Here is a 27252-nt window from a genome sequence, read left to right on the forward strand (position 1 = left end):
GGAAAGGTATTAAGCAGGCTGTGTTTTAGCTTATGGGCAAGTAATAAATTGTATCATTTATCTTGAATGTATCATAGATAAGCTGCTATATAATGATTGCCACTTCAGATAGCTGTGAAATTAGGTGATTAACTAGTTGTTACTTAACCTTCTAATTTCTGTATAAGTCTAATTACATGAAATAGAAGTTGGGGTTCTGGTTTTTTACTTTGCTTTTCTGTTTGGAGTGTCATTGTAACTACTGTATTGTAAATGATGGAAAATAATTGCATATGTTAAAAAAATAGTGTTATATTCTAAAAAATAATAATAATAAAAAATAAAATTACCACAAAAATAAATAAATAAAGCCCTTACAGTATACTTATTCCAAGGTTCTGATTCTCTAGTTGAACCATGATTGAATCATAGACAAGTAAATAGCTGTCATTTTTAACACTGCAAGTAACGGAAATAAATGGTGCATCTAAAAAAAAAAATAAAATAATAAAATAAAATACTGTAAGTTCCAGAAAGTAATAAATACATAAATCCTGAAACATTAAAGGGAAATTCATATTTCTTTATATGACATAATAATCCTCGGTATAAAATATGGTAAATAGTTTGCAGCGGCACTGTGGGTGATTTATCAACTTGATTACAGAGCAGTCTGGGAGGACTCTGAGATACCAGCTTCCTCCCTTTTGTAAAGTCCCTCAATTCCTGTTCGCTGACTCCCTGCGTCCCTCAGAGGCCTCCTAACACTGCTCTGTAGCAGAGACACGGCTCATGCACTAGGTCCTAGCCCGTCTGAGTCCTCGCCCGCCATATGCTTAGAGCACGTTGACTCGGTGAAATGCAGAGGAAGCTCGAATCTTCTGCAAATGTGCTATTTCCTCATCCTGCTTGCTCTTTGTTCTTTTTCTTTCCAGTTTTTCCTCCTTAACTTTTGGCTACTAACAGGGGAAAAAACTCAACAACAGTTCTTATAAAACAACAGTTCTTATGTTAACAAGATGTTAAGTTGCATCAAGGACTGAATGAGATTATGAGATATCTGGAAGCTTTTCTGTTTTTTTTTTTTAATTCTTTTTTTTAATGTTTTTGAGAGAGAAAGAGAGAGAGAGACAGAGCACCAGCAGGGGAGGGGCAGAGAGAGAGAGGGAGACACAGAAGCTGAAGCAGGCTCCAGACCCTGAGCTGTCAGCACAGAGCCCGACACAGGGCTTGAACTCATGAGCCATGAGATCATGACCTGAGCTGAAGCTGTCCCCTCGACTGACTGAGCCACCTAGGCGCCCCGTGTTGTTGTTGTTTAAACAAAGCTTTATTCCACAGAAAACTGTATGATCTAGCATTGTTTTGCACTCCTTAGAACACATCATAGGGGTGTGTGTGTGTGTGCATATAATAACAAGTATATAAACAAATATATAAATGTATAGATGAAGATCTAGTGATTCTATCAATAGTTTGGAGAACATGGACAGGCTAAGTCCTGAGCCTAGAAGAACATATGGTACTTAGAAAGTATTCCCATTATTTATAAGAATTTGAAATGTTCTCCTGTAGACTTGCAAATATTTTACATTTAAAAAAATCACATATACTAAATTCGATTATCACAGTTATCAAAACGGTGCAGTTTAAAAACTCTTGAGTGTTTGGTTGAATTTGGTGTTTAATATAAAATGCAGGCACCGTGGCTGTTCCTATCTTAAAAGGTAAATACTAAGAAACAGATTTTGTCTATGGAAAACTAAATTACAAAAAGTAAAAGCAGAGATTCAATTTATAAAGGAATCTTGAGTTGAGTTTCACTGAAATTTTTAAAAGCTAAAAACCATACATTTTTGGTATGTGTAATTAATGAAAAGACCCAGTTCATTTAGACTGTCTGCCGCACACTGATTTTGACCATGGCGGCTCTTACTTGAAGACTTCTGAGCTGCTTCAGATCCCATGGCAACCGGCTCCTAACCACAGTGCCAGCTGAGCCATATGGCGTGCGTCACTTCTCCAGGCCCCGCCCCCCACCCCAGCCTACTTTGAATTCTTGATTTTTTTCCATTTCCTCTGTGTTCAAAAAGTAGTGACTGTAGCTTTAGGAGGTAATTTGTTCATTTTCAACCTTTATAATGCACCCAGCACTCTGTTTTACCTTCCTTCCCAAAAGTTCTCTTACTTCATTCTCTTTTTCCTTTAGATAGTCCCCAGACACCACAATCTTTAAGATGCTGGAAAAAGGAAGATGCTACTTTTTTTAGTTTCTATTTTGTAGTACCCTGGACAGTGACAAAAGTTACACAGACTGATTATTACAGAAATTCAGTCAGTTCTGTAAGAAATGTATTCCAGACAGGAATGTTTTTCTTGAAAGATGTACAACGTGCTTGTCTATTTCTTAAAATCCATATTTACATAACCCTGGAGTTGTCTATGCTGACCTCAAATTGCAGAAACAATTTTCCTTTCAATCATATGCTTCACAGGAATGACCAAAACTCTATGTTTTACCAAGTGAATTAAGAGATGGTTTTATTTTACATTGCTACCTTTTCATTATACCAATAATCAAACCCTTTCAACCTTCTTCCTGTCCCACTACAGACATGTCGCAGGCTACAGCCAGCTTTCGTGTGACACCTGCTAGGAGGTACAGTAGTTTAGGGGTAATTACACGGAAGTCACTTAAATTTTTTATGCTTGAAACAACAGTTCTTACTAAACATTTCAGCAAAGTCAGGTTGCCCAGTTGGATCACTGGGGCTGAAGCTACTAGATAGGGTCAATTGCTTCTTCCAAGGAAAAGAATTTCTGCCAAGCTACTACCTCTCCAAGTGTTTTTTGTGATTTCTCACAGCTTTAAATATCCACTTCCACATGAGGGATTTGTAACCAAGTATTAAAGGGCTCTCCATCTTTTGTTGTAAGTTTCTGCAATCACCATGTATTTCAGAGGGGATTTCAATGACATGGAGGATTAACGGGAGAGCCTGACAGCTGGAGTCCTGAGTTAGAGCAGAAGATAAAGTTAGAGAACTTGATCTAGGGGCGCCTGGGTGACTCCGTCAGTTAAGCGTCCAACTTCAGCTCAGGTCATGATCTTGCAGTTCATGGGTTTGAGCCCCACGTCAGTTTCTGTGCTGACAGCTCAGAGCCTGGAGCCTGCTTTGGATTTTGTGTCTCCCTCTCTCTCTCTGCCATTCCCCTACTCATGTTCCTTCTGTTTCAAAAATAAACTACTAAATTTTTTTTTAATTTTTAAAAAATAGAACTTGATCTAGTTTCAAAAGGGACACTTATTAATTTCTTCAACCCAAAACCAATGCAACATTTTCAAGTGTCTACCTTCAGAATTGGGCCCTGAAATGTCTCAGTAATTTCAGGAAACTAAAATATGTTGTCCAGATATGTAAGAAACTCTTGTACAAAACATCTTACATCTTTCACTTAAAAAATAAACACCATTTGATGGGGCACCTGAATAGCTCAGGTGGTTGAGCATCTAACTTCAGCTCAGGTCATGATCTCACGGTTCATGAGCTCAAGCCCTACGTCGGGCTTCTTGCTGTAGGTACAGAGCCTGCTTCAGATCCTCTGCCCTCCTCTCTCTCTGCCCCTCCTCCACTTGTGCTCTCTCTCTCTCAAAAATAAATAAAACATTTTTAAAAATCACATAATTTGAGAGGAGCCCGGATGGCTCAGTTGGTTGAGTGCCTGACTCGACTTTGGCCCAGGTCATGATCTCACAGTTCATGGGACAGGGCCCCGTGTCAGGCTGCGTACTGACAGTGCAGAGCCTATGGGATGCTCTCTCTCCCTCTATCTCTGCCCCTCCCTGCTCTGTGTGCATTCTCTCTATCAAAATAAATAAGCATTAAAAAAATATATTAGAAAACCCCCACAATTTGAGGTTTCCTTTTTCTGTATCCAGCCTATGATTATTCAGTCTTTTCTCTCCCACCCTAGGACTAGCCCCAAACGTTAGACTGTCCTCAATGAGGAGCACCAGTAATGACACAATGAAGTTGAGGAATTCCACAATAAAGCTGGGGGATGGAGGGAAGTAAAAATGTCAAATGTGCAGCCAAAATACAAATTTTTACCTTATAACCTAGTTTATACGCAGGACCAGACTCAAGAGATTCACGCCACTGTGGCAATGGACGAGGCAACAAGAGCATTCGAGTAGTGTATGGTTTTGTCCTGTTAAACAGAGTCGGGCTTGCAGCCTACTTGATACATTGGGCGAGCAGCCTCGGCTCAACCAGCCTCACCACTCTGTCTTGACCTTCAGCCTCCAGACTGGTCTCCCCACGGCGAGTCTTCTCCCTTCTATTCCTTGGATCTGTCCGATTAGTGCCTGAAAAACCAGCTCCAGTTGCTCATCATTCCCCTGCTCAAACACCGTTTGTGTCTCCCAGTTACTTGCCAGATCAAGGCCACTGCAAGGTGTTTCTACCTTCTTCTCAAGATTTACTTCCCGACACAACCCCAGATGGCCCGTTTTAACAGAATGACTGCACGTGTTATTCCTTGAACATGCCCTCATGATTTCCTTCCCTTGCCTTGGTTCCAGCCTTCCTTCCTTTGACTTCTGCCCTTCTTTCCATGGGGTTTGTCTCTTCAATCATCTGTCAGATCTTCTAAATACTTCAAGAACCAACGCAAATGTCTCCATCCCCCACAAAGTCTACCTTGATTTTTTTCCCACAAAGAAGTGCTCTTCCGTTCTCTAAGCCACAAACACGCCGAGGCCACTCCCCTGACAGTGTCACCAAAGGAGGAGAGCGTTATCAGAGTCATCTGTCTACCCTGTGAAAGGCTCTGTGCATAGCTGAAGCTCAAGAAGTACGCTACATTGCAATGACCTGGCCTCCAGTATTTGGGTCATTTTTAGCGGTACTGGTGCAGGCGTATAGATTTCAAAAGACAATAAATTAGACAATGAATAGAAAGTGTAGGAAATAGAAAATATAAGCACAGAACATTCAAAAGAGCTGCAGTCTCAAAATTCAGACATAACCACTGTAAATATTTTAGTATCTGTTCTTGTACATTTTTTTGAAGTATGTATGTTTATGCATAGAATACAAAAAAAAGGGATCTTATATCATATTTTGGAACATGTTTTATCTTCTGGACCTATTTCTTCATCAACAACTATGTTTCTAAAACACCCTCACTAATGGTTGCACAATACTGAACTATAGGAAAACACAGAAATTTATGTAGCATATTCACAAACTTTACCTTGTTGCCAATTTTCCAATGTTGTAAACAAGGCTGCCCGCAGAGGTACATAAATATTATCAGTGTGTATAGGCCAAACACCTAGAGTGGAATTTCACTTTGGCTGGAAACAAAGGGAGCCCCTTTCACCGCATGCAGCCTCAGAGGCAGTTTATTCACTAGACCACTCGTTTACCAAGTGCCTGCTGCGTGCCAAGCATCCTCTGCTGTCCGGCAGGTGTAGACAGACAGTACAGGAGAGAATACACTGATAAATAAGATACGTGTTATGCAAACACTACTGGGAGTGGGTTAGGAGATGTTAGGTAGTTGGGGAGGGGGGGTCAGGGAAGGTCTTTCTGAAGAAGTAGCAGGGCAGGTCCAGTCATTCCAAAAACCAAGAAAAGAATGTGTCAGACAGAGATGGAGGGATTAGTATAAAAGTGCAAAGGTCCTGAGGCCAGAGTGAGCAATGAGTATTAAGAGAATGAAAAGAAAGTCAACTGGGCGATAACGTGGTAAGAAGGAAGAAAAGCAGGTACTGTTGCTGGCAATAAGGATTTTATGTTAAAATCAAGGAAAGCCATGGGGCCAGAGAAAGTTTTAAGCAGAGGAGTGCCAGGATCAGATCCATAATCTTAAAAAGGGCCCCCTGGCTGCTGTGCAGAGCCTGGCTGGGGGGCCGTGGCACACATGGAAGGGCCGGTGTAAAAGCAGTCACTGATGCTATGATGCGGGGAGAAGTGTGCTCTGGACCCGGAATGGCCGTGAACATGGACGTGCGAGGCCAACGGGAGAGACTCTGAAGGTGGTGCCAGAAGGGCTTTTTGATAGATTATATGCAAGGTGGGGGGGGGGGGGACGGGAGACAGAAAGGCAGAGCAGATAGGACACCCAGGCACTGGGTGGAACATTTACTGAGACAGAGCTGATGGAGGACCAAGCAGGTTAGAGAAAAAGAATGAACACTTCCTGTTTGGAAGATGTAACAAAAAAAGTAAGATTTGTATCAACGTGGCAAGTAGAGATGCCATCTTACTGTTTCTCTGTATTTCACATAGTTTAAGCTAGTCTATATATTGCTTTCTATACAGCATTTTAGTCTAAAATTTTAGTAATTACTTCTATGTTAAAAAAACTTTTCATGGATATCTCAAACATGCTTAGTTATTTTCATCTTGCACATTCAAGGTATTCCATTTCTTCACCATTCTTTTATACATAAATTGTAAATTAGATTTTAAGAAGAATTACTAGGTCAAAGATAAGAACAGTGTTTGGTTTTTTTTCTTGAGAGAGAAAGAGAGAGAGTGAGCAAGCGTGCAGGAGCAGGGGATAGGGGCAGAGGGAGTCAGAAAGAGAATTTTAAGCAGGATCCACACTCAGTGGCAAGCCTGACATAGCGCTCAATCCCACGATCCAGGGATCATGACCCTGAGCCAAAATCAAGAGTTGGATCTCAACCAACTGATGTCCCAAAGGTAAGAACAGTTTTAAGACTTTGATACTAAGCATCAACGTGAACATCAAAATTAGTCATTAGAGAAAAGCATTAAAATCCATAGAATTAAATATCCCTGAATTCATAATGACATAAACAATTGAGAGAGAAAGAAAATCTTCTCCTTATAGTAGGAAAGCCAATGAATAAATGTAGAGGGAACAATGAATTAGACAGTCACTGTTTGGCAGGGTGCCCAGGTGGCTCAGTCGGTTAAGTGTCCTATTCTTGATTTTGGCTCAGGTCATCCTGATCCTGAGGCTGTGGGATCGAGCCCTGCATCAGGCTCTGCCTGAGTATGGGGCCTGCTTAATAAGATTCTCTCTCTCTCCCTCTACCACTCATGCTCTCTCCCTTTCTCTAAAAATAAAAGAAAAAGAGAAAGAAAATCACTATTTGGCAACTAACATATTAATTGACAAGAATCACTGATACTGAAACTAATGAGTCAATATATGAGGAAGAACAGAGTATTTACACAGTCCCATAGGCTACTTAATTATCTAAGAAAAATCAGTAACTTGACAGTGGAGAAACCTGTCAGACATCACCTTCACAGACTGACGGAGGATAATATCACTAAGATTCGGACAAACCAACACGTGCCTCCTGAAACGATACACTGGGGCATTCCTGTCGGAAGTACAGAACCTCAATTTAATCATGAGGAAACACACCAGGCCAACTGTACCCACACTGAGGGCCACCTTATAAAGTAACTCAATGCTTCAGAAGTGTCAACATTATGAACTACAAAGGCAGGCTCCGAGGAAGTCTTAAAGAATAAAAGGACACAACAGCTAAAGGCAGTGCATGGTTTTGGACTGTCTTTTGATATAAAGCACATCACTGGGATGAATGGTGCAATCTGAACAGGCTCTGTAGGTTAGACAACAGTATTGCATTGTTATAATTCCTTCATTTTGATAAATGTAATACAGTAATTTAAAAGACTGGGAAAGAAAAATAAATCTCCCAAAATGTTAACATTTGGGGAATCTGGGTGAAGGCAACATGGGAATTCTTGGTAATTTCTTGTAACTTTTCAGCTTTCCTGTAGGTTAGACACTATATGGAAAAAAAAAATTAAACCAAGGCCACGGAATCCCTATTTATTATTGATATTTTTTAAAATGGCTTTTGACTTTTTAACTTTTCCCTGATGATTAATGAGGTTGAACATCTTTTCATGTTTCTACTGGTCATTAGGAGGTCTTTGGAAAAATGTCTATTCAGGTCCTCTATTTTTTTAATTAGATTATTTGCTTTTGGTTTTTTGGCTGTAGACTTTTTTGTAATTTATTTTTGATTTTAGCCCCTTATTGGATATATTGTTTGCAAATGTTTTCTCCCATTCAGTAGGCTGCCTTTCATTCTGTCGACGGTTTCCATCAAAGAAACACTGTATGACCCACATGCTCCACTACTGAGTTTTGTACTCAAAGAAAACACTAGTTTGGAAAGATATACGCACCCTTATGGCTACTGCAGCATTATTTACAAGACCCAAGATATCGAGCAACTTAAGTGTCCTCCTGACAAATGAATGGATAAAGAAGATGTTACACACACACACACACACACACACACACACACACACACACACTGGAATATTATGCAGCCATAAAAAGAATGAGATCTTGCCATTTGTGACAACACAGAGGGACCTCAAGGGTATTATGCAACATGAGGTCAAAGACCAGTAGCATATATTTTTACTTACATGTGGAATTTAAAAACAAACAAAAGCAAAAAAAAAACCCACAAAAAAACAAAAATAGATCCATAAATTCAGAGAACAAACTGGTGGGTGCTGAGGTCAGGGGGTGGCTGGGGGCTGGGGAAAATGGGTGAGAGGAGTGGGAGGTTCAGACTTCCAGTTACAGAATGAATAAGTCACAGGGTGACAGGTGCCGCAGAGGGAATATGGTCAATGGTATTAGAGTGCTGTGCGGTGACAGACGATGGCCACCCTGTGGTGAACACAGATCGCATACATAACATACAGAGTCGTCGAAACTAAGGTAACAGTGCGTGTCAACTGTACTTCGACAAAATAATAAAAATGGCCAAAAGTAACAATGAAAATTGAGCAGAGTGTAATCTGAGAGTGAAAGTAGTAGTGCTGGGTGGCAAAGGGCAATGGAATCTATCACATTTGGAGCAGCCGGGGATGCTGAAGGGACTTGGGGAATTTCAGGGGACAATCTCCCCACACCATGCATCAACTGACTGTGGAGATTCCTATTCTCAGCTCAAGCTAAACCTTGAAAGATCCATCTTTGGTAGGTCAGCATTTCTCTCCTAGGACCAGGACGGATCTCATATTTGATAGCTCAAACTGTATTAAAAAAAAAAAAATGGGCACCGGCACTGTTAAACACAAAACCAAAAAGAAATAGGTTCACACTTGTCCCCTTGAGGTAGAATAATAACTAACTAAATACCACCTTGTTAAAGAGTAAAACATCATCATTTTGAATGGAATAAAAACTTCTTTAGCTGGACCCTAGCGTCATTCACCTAAAGTTATGATGGTCCGAGTCATCTGTAACCGAAGAGAAGGATCTCATTTCTCTCTCCCCACTTCCTTCTCTTCCCCAAAAGAGTCACGTGTATTTATTTATTTAATCCTTCTGACCTACACTTACCAAATTTTAAACCAAATTTCTCTGCTTCCTTTACCAATACCTGGCACAAAGAAACACATTTTGTGCACTTGAACAGACTTATTTATATACCTATAAATACTGAGAAATAAAGAAATTCAACCACATTAACTGCTTAAGAGGTGAATCATAATGATAATCTTTATTTAAGAGCTTACATCATGGCTTAGGACTTATTGAGTGTGTGATCTGCGTGATGCTTCCCAAAAAGTGGTATTCTGAAAGTGAACATATTGGGAAAATGGTAGGAATTAGTGTCTCCTCTTGTGAGGATTTACAACACACAAGGTTATATTTAATATTTTGAGGAATCCTACAGTAAAGCAAGTAAAGTGTGGGAGTAAGGGTCTCCCAAACTTACTTGACAAAGGACTTTTGTGCGTGTGTGTGGCAGTATTAATTAGCCTGAAACACACTTTACAAATGTCATTACAGTGTATTTGTAAGTTATATTATTACAGACTTCTCTCTAAGAGACACTTACGTGCTATTGTTTCAACAGGTAACTTCTCATAAAATGAAAACAATGTAGCAGTAAATTCTCTTTGTAGGTCCAATGTACCGGGATAAGCAGACTGATGGGAAATGTAGTGGTAATCATATTTAGAGGCCACCTGATTGCCTTAATAGAAGGAAACTAAATTTGATGACTTAATGATCAATCCCACCACAGTTTTTTTTTAATTTGCTAAAATATGAGTCCATAATGCATTTTTACGGAGGGCAAAAATAGATACTAAACTCCATTAGTAGGCTCCACAAGTCTGTTGCGGATGAACATTGTTTCCTCTCCTTAGAACCTTATGAAACACCAAGTACATCTAATGGACCAATTAGAGTGATAAACCATCACAGCCGGCTCCCTGCAGTGTCTAAACAACCCGTTCTAAGAACAAGGCCAGCTGACTGCAAATGGAAACTCTCTACGTCCTCGATATAGGAAAAACGGGGGCAGTATCTGCTGGGTTCACCAGTCAATGGGAAATGGCCGGAAGTATACAAAAGGCTAGATGTCTCTTTGGAGGGGAAAAAAAAATCTGTGGGGAGCGAGGGAGAGAAAAGAAAAAAAAATCTATACTCCAATCCATCATGAGGGACTGCATGAGGACCGCAGCAAAATCCTGACCACCGGAACTGAGGCTCCCTCCCCGACAGTCGGTCATGAGAACCGGGCCGGGGCCACCACCCACAGCCCGGAGCTGCCTTCCGGGGACAGAAGCATCGTCGGAGGGCTGAAGTCTCCTGGACAGTCCTGGAGGTCTCTAAATAATTGGGAGTGTATTTACTTTGCTTTTTTTCCCACATTAAATCCTCTGTGCGTAATTTCACTAATAGCAACCATATGGGAAGCATCTGTAGCTTTTCTCAATTCTGATTTTCGTAGGCAGGAGAGCCACTGACAAAAATAGCCCCACAGCCTGTCAGGGCCACACTGCAGACTGACCTAGTTAGAGCAGCAGGCTGACCGCCTCTGAGCTGGGTTAATCCTGCCCGGCTATGAGGCTGCTGTGTGCCCCGGAGCTCAAGCCTCACGACTGACCAGGTCTCCAGCGTGTGTTTATGGGGTCTCAAACCACATTAGCGTGGCTCTTACTGACCCTCCTACGGGCACCCCCATATCAACTCTCTGAAACAGATTTCCGAAATCACTGTTCTCAAAATGACAAAAAATCGAAACAGCAAAAATCCGTAACAATATTAAATTGTAAACGCTAAAGGAGAAGGTAGCTCTAAAATGTGACTAAGGTATCCTTTATTAATAAAAAGAAGATAAACACCCACATAGAAAAATGTCACAGTAAACATGCAACTCACAAAGAAAATGCTAACAAGCAGATTAGAAATGTTTAACATCACCAGTAGTCAAAGAAATGCAAATTAAAACAATAAACCATCATTTCTTTGCCCATAAAGCTGACAGAAATTCCAAACAAAAGGATATCATAACCATTCTAGAAGAATGTTTCTAACACTAAGTGGCAAGAAAACAGGCTGTAAAACCACATATGCAATGATACAATTGTGCTCACAAATGCACATGCGTGTGCGCGCACACACACACACACACACACACACACACACACACACACACAGATTATAAAGGCCAGAATCATCTGTACCAAAATGTTAATGGACCTATGTGCGGATGCTGAGATTGCAGATGAATTAAAAGTAAGTTTAATTCTCTGCTAAAGTGTCTCATAATACTTATTATTTTTATCAGAAAAATGTACATTATGTTTAAAATATTTAGGCTGTAAATGTAGAGAGGTCTGGAGACTATTCTGTTCATAATTTCCTGTGCTCCAGCAGTCAGTGATGGCAGAAAAGATGTCTCAGGCTGGACCACTGACACGGGCCCTCGCCCCATATGCTAACAGGGACTGCTCCAAGTCCAGTTAGCAGGCAGGTTTATTTGGGGAGCAGGCCTCCCCTCCCCAAAAAAATCTCAAAAAAGACAAGTCTTATGGGAAAAGGGCAGCTTACACTTTACTTACTTTCACATTATGTTCATATTGGGCTAATTATAACATATCTCACCAAAGGCAAAGTTCTACAACTGATTTCATTTTCAAAATATCTTTTTAAAGTTTTCAGTTGCTGGTATGTAACATTCCTGTACAAGATTTTCCATTCTGAAGAAACCCATATGCTGAGTATTAACGTCTCACATTTTTAGTCACTTTTTCAAATTCGAAGATGGCGGGGACACTATTTTGGCAGTCTTTTTTCTTTTTTTGTCTCATCAAATGTAGCAGAAGCAAATAAGGACTTTACATTTATTTCATGGATAGGATGTGCTAAAAAAAAAAAAAAGACTGTCAATAACATGAAATGCTACTTGCTTTTAAAACAGAAAACAGGGGCACCTGGGTGGCTCAGTCAGTTGAATGTCCAACTCGTGATTTCAGCTCAGGTCATAATCCCCAGGGTGATGGGATGGAGCCCCGCACTGGGCTCTGCACTGAGCATGAAGCCTGCTTAAAATTCTCTCTCTCCCTCTGCCCCTCTCCCTTGCTTGAGCACATGTGCTCTTTTAAGTAAATAAATAAGATAGAAAATAGTATCTTCTCCAGCCAAACCACAAATACTTATTGTTCTTGCTATGTGCTATCCTAGGGATGTCTTAATTAAGTTCTCATATACTATGAGAAAGAATACGTTATTGGAAACACATGCACTATAGAGTTAGGAATTCTTAAATTTTAGGCATGCCATTCCCCCAACGACCATGCTTACCTTCAAAACCCTCTCTTTTTGCAAATTTTTTTCAGAATTTATATTTTAATAGTAGGTGACTTCCCTCATCAACATCAGGAATGGTTCCAAATTACGGCCATTTTTCTACCTTCCAAAGGTAAACTATGTTTTTTCATGAAATTTCATCCTCTGATTTGTGGTAGGGGGTAATCAATCCCTGATGTATTGAGAGGTAGGAAATTGTGTAAATTCACATATATCCTGAAAAGCAACTTATAAATCTTCAACTAGAGAAAGGTATGTTTCTTTAAGTTGCTATTAACCAGCAAATACTTGATTAACATTTGCTCCTTCAACTCCAACACTAATGATTCCATCCCCTTCTTCTCCATTCTGTCTTAAGCCTAGAACCTCACATTACCTCTTCATGCCTATTCATTTGGCAACAGCAGATGCTGGAGAATTCCTGTGTCCTTACAGTGCTCAGTAACGTCAGATTCTTACCCTGATGCATCTGCAGGCATTCTGCAGATTCTGCCCCCAAGGCAGGTGTTTCCACCATGGTGTTTCCACCATGGATGAAGGTGAATGCTTTAGGATAACCAGCTTAGAAACTGCCAGCATGCTGGGATTACAAGGACAGTGTAGGAGTGGTGAAGGCATCCCAGTGGAACTTTCTGAGAACCCTATGGTTTTAAGATTGTGAGGAAAATTATAAGCAAAGGGTATGGTGGGCATGGGGAAGGAAGAATCATCTGCAGAGGCAAGAAAAATGTAAAACACTGAAACAGAAGACTACAAAGAATTTAAAGGATTCTTTTTTAAAGAGCTATGTATACTAGGACAAAGAAGCTGATCCGTGATTAAAGCACTGGGTAGTTTTAGCCATATGTGAAATCTCAGGAATTGCACACTTCTGAAGAACAGCATTTAAAACTAAATAAAAGCTGCCCTCAACTAAAATGATGTGTTCTTAACCAAAAGCTGGTGGGGGAGGGGTGCGGGGAGGAGTACAGTGTCTCTGCCAGTAGGTTTCTAATCGGAAGATTTAAAATCTGTTTTCTATGTTATGGTTGTGAAAGCCTAGCCAGAGTTGCCAAGGCAACAGCACAGCCCTTTAGAAGCATGAGGACAGCAAGTGCATGACACCAAATTCGTGGCAGCATCAACTCTTCCACAGGGACCCACAGGACACCTGTGAACTGCGGCCAGCCCACAAACATAAACAAGTCCACTTCCGTACAGAATTGTTCCCGTACCTGGCACAGGGAAGGCTTTGTGAGCCTGTAAGGAGTAAACAAATCTTCCCACATCTACATGCAAAGTCACAAGACGGTAAAGGACACCAGCCATTATACCGTCAACAACCATATGCTTTTATTGTTAATCCTGTAGTTATTATGTTCTGCTTCCAAAAGAGAAGTGCCACAAGCAAGGTGAGGCCCTAAGAACAGAAAATAACTATGAACATTTAAGAACATCCCACCTAAATGCCATCACGACTTTCTTACACAGCTAGATAGGATTCTACTGATGTTAATCTAGATATAAGGAAATGAAAGATCCAGGGAAAAGTTACTCTGATTATGTATACAGCTTTTGTTTTACTGATAAAAGTATGTTAAATAATATTGTTAAGATACAGTATTCCTCCACATCCAACTACCAAAGGATCTGATGAGACCTTTTTCCCCCCACTCTTAATTACTGAGTTGATTACAGTTCAATGTTATCATGCAGGATATGAAGTGTTTCAGATATTTGTAATTTACTTTTTTAATTAGTGAAGCAAAAACTACCTCCCTCAGGTAGATGACTTCAGGCAGCAGCAAACAGCATGCTCTTTCAGGATGTGAGTCTGAATCTACTCCTTCACCATAAGTGGGAAGCAGAGACCATTTACGTGCCTCACTCTCTCAACATACATGACTGTGCTGCTTGGAAGGTGAGCTGACTTTGGGCAGCTAGGGCATGTTCCTTTCTCATTGCTTTTAAGGGCGGGGAGTCTTATTTTTCCCCACCGCAGCCCGTGCCCTCAACTCTCATTCCCTACCCCTCCGCAGCACTCCCCCTACCCGGAAGCATCCAGCCTCCCTTTTCCCCTCCACCACTCCTCTTTCTGATGCCTATTTCAACCTGCAAAGACTTCTGGCATTACTGTCGTTAGGACTTTGTGATAGGTTTTATCTTAATTCTCTCCTAAGTTTTAGATTCCACCCCATCCTCCTAGATTATCTTTGCCATCAATAATGATGTTGCTTCAAGTGAGAGGAATACCATTACCTGTATAAATTCTCATAGATTACTGAACATGTTTTTAACAGGTAAATAGTATTTAAGGAAAAGGATTAGAAATTATAGTGTAAGAGTCTAAATTGTAAACAGATTTCATTCATTGTACTTAGTGTTGTGCAGAACAAGAGATTATCGTTTTAGGTGAAGAATGGTCAAAAATGGCAATTTCATATAGTTTAACTTAATACCTGACCCAATTTATGCCAATGATTTCAAGGGCCAAGATGAGCCATTTGGGCAAGACCTATGACGGCCAGCAAGCCTCTTGTTCCTAGGACAAGGCTGCTTATGAGTAGTGACCTAGATTTCACAACCCGTGGTGCCAGAGCCCAGTCTACTAAATGGCATCGCTAAGTTTGTCATGACAACTACTTCAGACTACAGCCATTACCCAGTAGCACAGATGAAGGAAAACAACCGGATGAGCAAACTGTGTATCCCATGAAGGTGAGCATCACCAGTAAGCTGAAGGATAAAAGTACAGCTTGAATATCACTCTCCTCAATTTACTTTCCAAAGTCATTTTTGTCATATGAAACTAAATCCTTTTAGCAGGTTACATTGAATGGAAATCCTAAATACTGAGAAGAATAAAAAATCAAATACATTAGAATAATGGTCCTGTAGCTAACCCCAACCACCCCGCCAACATACATGATTGGCTAGCTCTGTTTAGTTTCACATTCTGATCTGAAAGAATGGCTTTAAAGGGAAACAGCAGAATAACTATGCTGTTACATGTAGTCACTCTACACAATAATCCCCACTGGGAGCTTCTACGTGATTCATGATCAATATTCTCAACATTCAACAGAGTTGCTAGGGAAATTGGGGCGGGGTGTGGGGGAAGAGACATCTTTTCTGTCTTGCTCTTTTATCCAAGAGCTTATAATCCCATAGGAGACGGCTCATGCATATAAACAAACAGCTCTGATGCAGGATGCTCTGATATTTATATACTGCAAGCAGCAAATACAATGCATGTGTCATCATCTCATTTAGTTTCTGGATCTAATAATATGAAACACAGTAGTTCTAGGTTAGGAGTTGTACACAGTGTCTTTACCTCGACTACACTGAGCAGGCTTGCATTTAAAGCTCATCTTCATCTTACTCAACTCCTGCAACCCTGTACTTCCAATTTTCTGATGAATGAAGAAAAAAGGGAAACTTTCTGTCAAGTAAGCTTGGTTTGTTGCAAATTCATACATAGGCTTTTCAAGTATATATAAATATCATCCTTGCTCTTCTAGTTCTCTTTGGGAATTTGGAAAAAGAGATTTATGTTTCTCTGAGTTTTTTCATGTGAAAAATGGAGGATTCATTCAGATTACTCAGCTGTATCAGTACGGTTGAAAAGATACAAGATAAAAAACAGACTGAACTCATTTCAAAATTACCGTATAAAGGACATTATCTCCACGCAAGAAGCATAAAATATAGCAAAAGAAAATAATAAAATTATGCATTTTAATGTTGCTAGATGAACCTAAGAAATTTTCCTGAAAACCAAAGAGAGGAATAAGAAATGTCAAATGATGTTTTCATTCAAAGTATTCTCACACAGGAGTAAAGGTAGTGGCTTACACCAAAGCCAGTTAGAGCGCTATCAAATCAAGGACTTCCTGTCTGCCTAACTGGAAGGAAGAATGTCACTGGACAGAAAGTAGTGTATATCCATTTACATAATTTTGTTATGAAAAATTCATGGGCCTTATGTTCTAGAACCAAAACTTCTGTTAGAGACTGAAAAAAATCTTTTGAATAAAAGCATGCAAAGTGGACTACTACTATCCTTTATAACGCTAAGAAGCATCCTGAATGTAATCTCTATCATCAACTTTTAAATATAAACATTTGAATAAGGGGAGCTAAGGGATTTCTTAATTGGTAAAACCTTTGTCTTAAAAGCCAAAATTCTGCAATAATTATCTCAAAGTTTCTGCAAAGTTATTTCTATGGTACATATTAAAAATTGATACTGAGGTTATCTTCTTTCTCACTACGATTCAATTATTTTTCAAAACTCTCAAACATATGAGATTAGTGCTTTGCTACAGAAGTGTGCAGGTCCCCAGCCTCCACAGCCCTGGTTTTATGTCCCCGTCGGTGTAACGCAGACACTAAACTCCATCCGGTATCCTACAGCCTTGCACAGAAAGGCAACGTAGCTGAAACACCGAGCGTTAGCACCGTGTCTACAAAATGGATGTGCACACCGACCTCTCAGATTGTAACTAATTAATATCTTTAGAGTTCTTAATACCCTTCCATTTTTATTCATCAGATATTGAGACCACCTTTTTTTTTTAAGGGACTGAGGTCCATGACATTGTCGATGAAATGAAAACATCCCCTCTTATTAGCACGCAGGTCATCAACATCCATGGGCTGAACCGGTAGAACCACGCATGCGCAGGAGATGGCTGCCTCCAGTCTTGCAGTCTACCTCGAAATAGATGGTTACTTAGGAGACAGAAGAGGGAAACATGAGGATTTAACACAAGAAAGGCTGCACTCACAGGGTGTGATATGCAGAAGCTAAATTAGAATCTTGACAGATTTAGTAACAGATTTGGTGGCAGTTGTAATACTAAGTATTTGTTAATTATAAAAAGTGAACTGATACACTCAGTTATTTTAGCAGACACATTTTACTTATACTGTCCTTGAGGTAAGAGATCTGGTTTTCTGGGGAGAAATTTCTGACTAAGCACAGTAGAGATCTCTGCACAGAAAAACCCATTGTTAAAAAAAAAATCCTGTGGTTGCACAACAATGTGACTGTATGTAATGCCAATGAGCGATATACACTTAAAGCAGCGAAGATGGAAAATGTTACGCTTTGTGTATTTTACCACCATTAAAAAGAAATCCTTAGGGCTCTTGGGTGTCTCAGTCAGTTAGGTGACTTCAGCTCAGGTCATGATCTCACAGCTCATGGGGTTCCAGCCCCGTATCGGGCTCTGTGCTGACAGCTCAGAGCCTGGAGCCTGCTTCAGATTGTGTCTTTCTCTCTCTCTCTCTCTCTCTGACCCACCCCCACTTGTGCTCTCTCTAAAATGAATAAATAAACATTAAAAAAAAATCTTTTAGCAGTTACTGTCCTTTCTAGTAGTTTTCATGGACACTAAGGTTATAGCTAATTCATAGGAGCCTTTCCTTACTGAGTCATGTTCACATGAGACAGAAGTTATATTGACAGGAGACAAACTAGAAAAAAAGTGGTCAAGAATTAGGATGGCTCCATCCTTACCGGTGGGCCAATGACTGCTGGAGGGGAGGCAGACAGGGATGGGCTAACTGGGAGATGGGCACTAAGGAGGGCACTTGTGATGAACACGGGGTATTATATGTGATGAAGCACTAAACTCTACTCCTGAAACTAGTACTATACTACATATTAACTGAAATTTAAATAAAAATTTGAATAAAATAAAATTTTTAAACATCAAATTTAACAAAAACCTTTGGCTTCTCATTTTTATAATGAAGGACAGGTTTAAAGAAACCTATTGTTTCTTCCACTAAAAAACAAACAAACAACAACAACAACAAAACAGTGGGCCTATGAAATAAAACTCGAGATGACAGACCACGTCATGTGCCAGTCAGCAGACAGAAAATTTCCTCGAGAGCTTCTGGATTCAGTAATATGGAGCTCAGAATTGCCCTAGTGTCCGGCAAGGTCCTCTCTCTCTCTCTCTCTCTCTCTCTCTCTCTCTCTCTCTCTCTCTCTCACACACACACACACACACACACACACACACACACTTCAGCAAAGAGAAGTGAGAGGAAAGCATGACAGCTCATTTTATAAAGCTAAGATCATCACTGAAGCCTCATTTATATCACAGCATCAACATGATCACAAAACAAAGCCACTGGCCTAGCAAAAGTTCTCCTTGGCTCTCAAAATTCCATGGACTCTCTATACTTACCACTGTCACTCATCCCCTGCACATACCCAGCTCCTTCTACCCTCTCTGAATCTCTAAGACCCTAAAAATTTGAACATTTAGGGGCACCTGGGTGCCTCAGTCAGTTAAGTGTCCGGCTTCAGCTCATGTCACGATCTCACTGTTCGTGGGTTCAGGCCCCACGTCAGGCTCTGTGCTGACAGCTAGCTCAGAGCTAGAGCCTGATTCGGATTCTGTGCCTCCCTCTCTCTCTGACCCTCCCCTGCTCGCACTGTCTCTCTCTGTCTCTCAAAACAATAAATAAAAAACAAAAAATAAAAAAAGGAGGCAAAAACTCATCTTTAAAAAAAAATTTGAACATTTAGAGAATGCAAGATTCTTTCGAGGAGAGGAAGAAAAACCTTATTTAGGAGGTCCATTCCTTAACCTACTCCAGAAAAGTGGTTTCCAAACGGTGTCACAGTTTTCTCCAAGAGTCCATGAGCTCTGAATCTCCCCAGAAAAATGCACACTTTAACAGTTGTGTGGGGACCTGTCCAATGTTTACACTCTGACTGTCTTTAAGGATCACAGGTCTGGAATTTTTCCCATGAATTTTATTTATTCGTATCAAAACAAAGAGGAATTAAATACTAGACAAAGAAAAGCCTGCTGAGGAAGCTGAGATAATTTTCTCAGTCTCCTCAAAATAAAGGCAATTTGACAAATACTGGCTCACAGAGGGCTCAATTGGTAAGGAATGCCATATTCAGAGGAATAATTAAAATATTCCAGTTACAAAAGTTCGAATGTTTCTTATGCCGGAAACTATCAGGGAACAGCTTACATTCCCACATCATGCACTGTTAATAGATACACTTCTTTTGTCACATAAACATACTGTCCAGCATCTCTCTCTACGCCAGAGGTGGGGCCAAAAGGAAATTAATGGCTCACAAAAAAGTTGCCTTTCCCCCTTCAAAGGAAGAGTAGATGTCCATGATGGATTTCGTGATTCAGCCCTTGGCAGGTGGGGCCCTGTTAGGCCCACTGGAGCGGCAGCTCGTGGTTACCTCTGCTCAGAAGAAGGCTGAGCTGTCACAAGAGGAAAGACAGTATGTTTCTCTCATGGATCTCTTGTTCCATTATGTCATGTAACTAGTAAATGGATAGGGCGGTTTGATATCCAACCCTACATGAAGCTAACACTCAATAACCAGTGGGGAAAAGTGTGTTTGTCAGTGGTATGTTTCTCTGAGTCTCACTTCATTTTTTTGGCCTGAGAATGATTCCTCAAGACCTTATCAATTTTCATATATACTAGTCTCCAACATATGAATAGGCCATTTCATTGGAATTTAGAAAACAGATCCCCCACAGAAACAATAGTAAATATGTTAACTCAGCTCCTAGGCCGACCCACTAAAGCCCATCTGACCCACGATCTAACCTATAACGTAAAGCTGAGTACTGCCTTCACTGCCAGCACAAAGCAATATTTTCACGGGCCAGAGTTTCAACCTGAGTTGCCAGGAACATGGCTTCTGCCTCTGCGGGAGGACAGAGCCTTCCTGAATTCCCCAGCAACAGCCAGGGCTGTCGGAATCTATGGGTAAGAAGGAAGGAGCTGCTTTCTGCAAGGACGGGACTGCAGAACTATGGGTTAAAAGGCCCCTTGGAAACCTATCCCAGGACCAGGCCCTTTCCGGTCTGGCAACCAACCCTCACTGTCAACTTTCTCATCTCCGATATGTGGTAATTGACTAAGTACCTGAAATGTCCATGAATCATCTTCCACCTTCACGTAAATTTATTAAGTGCGCTTAACCTCATGCTGGGCTTCAGAAAGCTGGGTTTCAGAGGTGACCGGGCATGCCACATGTCACACAGTTAAGTGAGGAGCCAAACTTCAAATGTGTAGCCGTTTCTCAGTCGTTCCAAAGCTGGAGAGGTTCCCATCAACTCGCTACATATTGGAGAGGACTGAACGAGAAATTAGAGCCTGTAGCCCCAATTCTGGCACATGGAAGGTGCTGTTTCTTTTTGTTTCCTTCTCTCGGGCATTGGTTGGCAAGATTTACTCTCTCTTGGTACCACTGTTTTTTTTCCTCCTAACAAAAGTTTCTTTTCTTCCCGGCCTTCTTCCTTCTTGCTACACTCATGCCCTGTACCCTCTGTAGAGAGGAACCCAGTAAGCAACATAGTGAAAATAGGTTATAGTTTTTCTTCTCCTGTATCTTTTCACCCTTTCCTTTTTTCACTGACATCCCACAGGGTGAGGGATTTTATACTTTTCTTAGGTCACGTGTCCTTTTCAAAATCTGTGCAAGCTATAGACTTTCTCCTCAGAAAAAAGTGGACGTGAAGGTTACATACATATATCCAGCAATTTTAAGGAATCCCTCTTAAGATACTCTCCTACAGAGAAAGAATTCTGTATTTAGATTCTGATACCCTAAAGTTAAGTCCCATCCACCTTTTAGAGCAATACCCAAGGACTACAGAGTTCATCAAAGCATGGTGGTGGGATGGAGAGAATAAAGAGAGCTTGTCCAGGGGGCAGCAGACGCACCTGGGAACACTGGGGACTCCCTGTTGTGAGGATGGGGAGTCGGGAAGGAGACACAGTTCCAGAATTTATGTACTTCGCTTTCCCACTGGTTTTGGTCAAAATAATAGATACACTGGTTCCAGAACGAAACGAAACCCAGAAGGCTGCGTGTGCCTCTGCATGCTCAGGAATATCTAGATCTACATCAGTGTACTTGTCTGTGCAAAAGATACGTGATGAGAATGTCTGGGGGTTGGAAGGAGAACAAAGGTAGAGTCCCAGACATCAGTTAAGAAGGAAAAGAATTGGTGATGGAGGAGATGCGAAACCGTGTGAGCAGAGAGGTCCCATGAAGCATCTGGTCACTCGGCTTGAATGGCTGTACCCACATGGTAACATACACACACTTATACATGACACAGATATGCCTTTTGAAACCCAGAGCTGTTAATATATACAATGCATGTGTATAACTGCATCTGAATCTATGAATGTGCTGGAATGTGACTTCTACTTTGATCAAAGAACCTCATTTATTATAGGTGTTCATGAAAATGCTTCCAAAGAAGAAAAGAGATGCTTGAAATCATCTAGAACATCAAAGGCAAGATGTTAATCAGTTTAAGATTTTGCAAATTCTGGCAAATGTACTTATTAATCTTTCCATTTATTTGCTGAACAACCTCACTAATTTGGCTGTAATGATATAGGCTGGAATTTCTGAATTACATCCTCCTGAGTGCAAAATAGAAAATACAAACCTGTTATTCAGTACATGTTTTAAAACATCATGCATAGATAAGCATACTCATGAATATATTCTGAGAAAAACAATATACATTTGCATATAAGCCTGAAATAGTTTCTCGGCAGTATATCGTACCAATCACATTCAGATAGATGCATCTGGTGGGGGGAGGGGGCTTGGGGTCTGGGAGCATTAGCAGCTGTGGCATTGTGACAACAGCCCCTGAAGAGCCCTGCCTGTGTCCAGGCTCCTTTGCAATCTGACTTTTGTTCCTCGCACCAGGAGGCACCGGCTCTTTCCCTACCTCTTCTTGAATCTGAGGTGCCCTTGAAACATGCTTTGATCATGTTCTGTACACGGCAGTAGTGACCTTGTGTGGTTTCCACAGTCAGGTCAGAAGAGGCCCCACACCTTCTGCTTTCACTCTCCTGGGATGCTTCCCTGAGAGCACCACAGGGGTCCAGCCTACTAGGGGCTGAAAGACCACATGGAGGACGACACAGGTGTGCTAGTGGCCAGCCACCATGAGCTGTCAGGTAAGTGAGTGAGCCCATCAGTGACCTTCCCAGCCAAACTGCCCTCCAGCTCGGTGTAGCTCAGGAGTGAGCCCAGGCCAACCCAGCAGCAGAGCCACCAAGCCACCCCATAGAATTATCAGAAATAGTAAACTGTTGTCATAAGTCAGAAGTTTTGGAGTGTTCTGTTGTACAGCAATAGTTAACTGATTTAATTCAATTTAGCAGAAATTGAATGCCAATGTTTTGATGAGAAGTCGTATTTCCCTTAGGCCTGGCCTCATGTCTTCAGCCTTCACCCTCTTCCCTTGAACATCTCGAGACCTCAGCTTGATTGCATGGTAACGTTACGCTAGAAGGTACCGGAGAATTCTGAGTGTGGTAAAGCACCCTCTGGGCTGGTTTAAATGTCATATTTACTGTGACCTTCTGAGAGTTCTGGACTTGCAATTCTAAGAGCAAAACTCATTAAAAACAATTATATAACAAACGTAAGGTTAAAAAAAAAACTTTGAAATACACTGCTAATTACTCAGGAAACTTACAAGAAAGATGAAGGTCAAAGTTATCTTCTAAAAATAGCCTGTACTTCTAGAGAACGTCAGCAGCTAACAAGGAACCACACCCCCTCAGCCACTCCAACCTCCCTCGCTGTGCGGGATCATCCCTGCCCACGTGGGCTCTGCTGGCCGAAATGAACCAAACAAGTTGCTCCCATTCCCCTTCCCACCATGTTTGCAGGAGCAGTTAATACACACAGAACACTACGAAAATTAGAACGTGTTATGGGCTGAATTGTGCCCCCCTCAAATTTGTATTTGAGGTTCTTACCCCCCGTTCCTCAGAGTGTGACAGTGTATGGAGACAGGGCCTTCAAAGAGGTAGTTAAAGTACAATGAGGTCACTGGGGTGGGCCCTAATCTGACCGGCAGGTGTCTTTATGAAAAGAGGAGATTAAGACTCAGGCCTGGAGGGAAGGCCTTGTAAGGACGGCGTAGATGCTCACCTGCAAGTCAAGGAGAGGAACCTCAAAAGCAGTCAAGCCTGTTTACACCTTGATCTTGGACTTGGGAGCCTCCAGAACTGTGAGGAAATAAATGTGTTGTTTAAGCCACATAGTCTGTGGAATTTTGCTATGGTGACCCTGGCAAACTAACAGAACACTTCCAGATGGGAGTTTTAACAAACTGAAGTAACGTGGACTTATATAAGGGACAGGCCCAAACCAGGAAGGTCAGCAATCACATCTGAAGATGCAGGAAGTCATCAGGATAGCAGTTCCATTTCTCTGACCTTTTATTTTTTAAGTTCTGGCCTCCTCTTTGGGCTGGCTTTGCCCTCAGGCTGGCCTTTCCCATGGGTGGCAGTGAGATGGCCAGCAGCTCACAGGCTCCGTGAGCCCTCCAGCTCCAGGAGAAAGAGGGCCCACAAACCGCCTCTGGACATGTCATTCACGTGAGCCCTCACTTACTGTGTAAGGGTCTGGCTAACAGTCTGCCTCTCAAGTATTCCATTCCATCATGGGGGCGCTCTAGAAGGTAATTACCGTCAGCATCACCTCTCTGCAGGGGTGAGGAAAACAAGGCCCGGGGTCATGACACTTGCCTCGCGGGCTGTAGCCGACAACTATGGCGTGAACTCAGGGCTCTCCAACTGCACAGCAGACATTCATTCATCTTCCTTACAGGGAATGACTGAGGCAGGGGTCAAACGTTTTCTGGAAAAGCCCAAGCAGTAAACACTGTAGGCATTCAAACGACGGAAGTAGGTCACCTGTTCTTTATGTTTTGTTTATACAACCATTTAAACCGTAAACAACTGAATATGCTGAATGCCACTGAACCATACACTTGATGGTTAAAATTGTCAATTTTGGGGCACCTGGGTGACTCAGTTGGTTAAGCATCCAGCTTCGGCTCAGGTCATGATCTCACGGTTCGTGGGTTCGGGCCCCGCGTCAGGCTCTGTGCTGACAGCTAGCTCAGAGCCTGGAGCTTGCTTGGGATTCTGTGTCTCCCTCTCTTTCTGACCCTCCCCTGCTCACACTGTCTCTCTCTCTCTCTCTCTCTCTCTCTCTCTCAAAAATAAATTAAAAAACATTAAAAAAATTTTTAAATAAAAATTAAAAAATAAAATTATCAATTTTATGTTATATAGATTTTACCACAATAAAAAAAAAAGTTAAAAAAAAGGTGTTCTTAACTCTTGATGCAGAAATAGCCCAAAGTCAGATCTGACAGCAGGTCGTGTGGTCTGTGAACCTCTGAAGCACCACTAAGATTTTACTTTTTAGAAGAACTCCGTACCGGACACAGGTCTCCTTGTTTAGCAAATAAACTCTAACCTTTTACCAAAAATTCTGAAACACAATCAGTGGGCTGCCATTCAAATTTACCAACAGAAAAGTGGTGGGAGAGGAAGGTCATGACAGCAGAGGCCGCCCCTACCCTATGGGTTCCTCCAGTTTTGGGCCAAGAAAAAGAACTTGCTCTTCTATTCAGGAAAAGAAAAGTGTGTGAAAGACTTTACCTCCTTTGTTATTAGGAGGAAAAGGGAAGGTGATCTTGAGGTCATTCTGTGGCACTAAACCTAAGAAGTCAGTTACTGATCTGGGGTAGATCCTGGGGTTGCGGATTTTGTTTTGTTCTCTATAGAGAATTGAGAGTGTTAGAAAAGGACAAATTCACTCCTGCACAAAGGTTTTCAGGACCTACAGGGCTAGCACGGGGTGGAAGCTCAAACGATAAGATAAGACATTCAAAGATTAAGGAATCCAAAGACTGGCTTAGTTGTTTTTGTTTTTGTTTTCTTGTAGCCTAAAGACAACTTGCAAGGCTGGAAGCATACAATGACTATATAAGCTGGTGTCTTACCCAAAGAACTCTGACCAGCATCTTGCCTAGAGCCAAGAGAAAGAAGCACACAAGGTACAGCTGAAAGACAACTAATGAAAAGGACCCAACGGGAAGGGGGGGGGGCACCCAGACATATAAAATATGGTAATGTCGCAAAATACCAAGAGTAATGGTTAAGGGTGTAGCCTCAGACCTAAATTCTAATTCGGACTTTCTTACTTCCTAGTGTGTGATCCTGATCTAGTTACTTAACCTCTTTGAGTCTCAATTTTGTCCTCTATGAGGAAGACTTTACTAGTTAGCCCTACCTGGCACATAGCAAGAGCTCAATAAATATAGGCAATTATTCTTAAGCAATTTCTCTGATAAAAAGTTCCAAATTCCATAGGTTTCACTGGCATCCCCAGTTAGGAAAGCTATTGCTCACAATCTCTACACTGTTTCCTTGAATGGAATTTTTCCTTCTCAATTCCTTCTTTGTCGAACACACAGTTAATATCTGACTTGTTTTTCAGTTAATCCTAACATTTAAGTGCATTTGCACCTGTAAGGAGCATCTGTCTAGCTGTTGCCTAGAGATGCGCCAAGTTTAGTAAAAGTCCTTTCACTGATCTTGAAACACTTCGGAACTAGAATCTAATCAAATTCTTTCTGGATTTTACAGTAATGTTTGAGATATTACTTTTCCTTAAGAATAGAAATGCTATAGTAACAACATGTGCATTTCTAGCTGGCTCTCAGAGGGGTTGGAATGGCAAAGAGCACACGTACGATTTCAACAGATTCATTAAAAAGGTATTCCAAAATCTGCTGGGATTTATTAGCAATCACATACTCCAATCTTAAACATTTTCCTAAATTTTTGTTTTGAGAATATAAGCTCATCTTTATAAACAAAAAGAGAAACGTTTCCTGGCACTGCCTAGTAACATAAGCTTAAGAACATTTGGGGGAAAAAAATCTTAGGTGGTATAACCACTGAGAGATTTTAAAGTGGAACATCTACTTTCCAAATCATTGAGAAGATGCACAGAAAAAAAGATATCAATGTCAACAGTGATTTTTTTCAGAATGATCACTGTTTTAGTCTCTTTTATTTAAACTTGCTTTAAAAGTAATCTCTGCACCAACATGGGGCTCAATCATGACCCCCATGTTCAAGAGTCTCATGCTCTTCCAACTGAGCCCGTCAGGTACACGGACTGTGTCTCTTTTTAATATATATTTTGTATTTTACAAACTTGTTAAAAATCACTACGCGCTGGGGGCCAGAAGGCTCTCTTTCCTTCTACTTCTTCTGTCCTGTCACACAAGTAGGGCCAGCAGGTGACCTGGAGCCTCACAGAGAGGTCTGAATGCTGCTCTGCCACTTCCTGGCACTGTGATTTCCAGCTAGTCACTTCACCTTGAACCTCAGTATTCTACTGTTAAAGTGGAATTGAGAATTAAATGCCAACACACTGGAAAGCACCCCGCTGGGCCTCTTGCGTGGCAAGGGCTCCGTTTGTTGCTGTGGTTCTCATTTCTAGTACTAACGCAATACTACAAAGCTGGACATGGAAACATTTTCACATCTTCCTTTCCGTTCCCTTCTCTTTAAGCTTAGATATCATTCATTTCATTCCAGTTATTTATCCTAATTCTGTCCAAATGTCTTTTATTATGTACATGTCACACACATTATAGAACAATCAAACCATAGTTCAGTCATAGCATGACTTAACTTTCATTGTACTTCTGGTTCCGGAGCTGAGAAATACACAGATCCCTCATGGCATGCTCACATGCAGCTCTCAGGGAA

The 27252-nt window shown here is 41.2% G+C and overlaps 1 protein-coding gene and 1 long non-coding RNA gene across 9 annotated transcripts in view; one reads left to right on the forward strand and one right to left on the reverse strand.

Annotated features, from left to right (window-relative positions):
- The window catches only part of MAP7 (microtubule associated protein 7), a 173346-nt gene that overhangs the window by 107348 nt on the left and 38746 nt on the right, over positions 1-27252 (reverse strand). The gene's annotated exons all lie outside the window — the stretch shown is intronic.
- On the forward strand, positions 22365-25567 carry LOC115295578. Of its 2 annotated transcripts, none has more exons than XR_003910476.1 (3): positions 22365-22617; positions 22869-22955; positions 25412-25567. It is a non-coding gene; the product is annotated as an uncharacterized LOC115295578 (long non-coding RNA). The 2 variants fall into 2 exon arrangements; XR_003910477.1 differs by lacking the exon at positions 25412-25567 and adding an exon at positions 23529-23689.

This window comes from Suricata suricatta, chromosome 7 (assembly GCF_006229205.1).
Source record: "Suricata suricatta isolate VVHF042 chromosome 7, meerkat_22Aug2017_6uvM2_HiC, whole genome shotgun sequence".
Classification (NCBI taxonomy): domain Eukaryota; kingdom Metazoa; phylum Chordata; class Mammalia; order Carnivora; family Herpestidae; genus Suricata; species Suricata suricatta.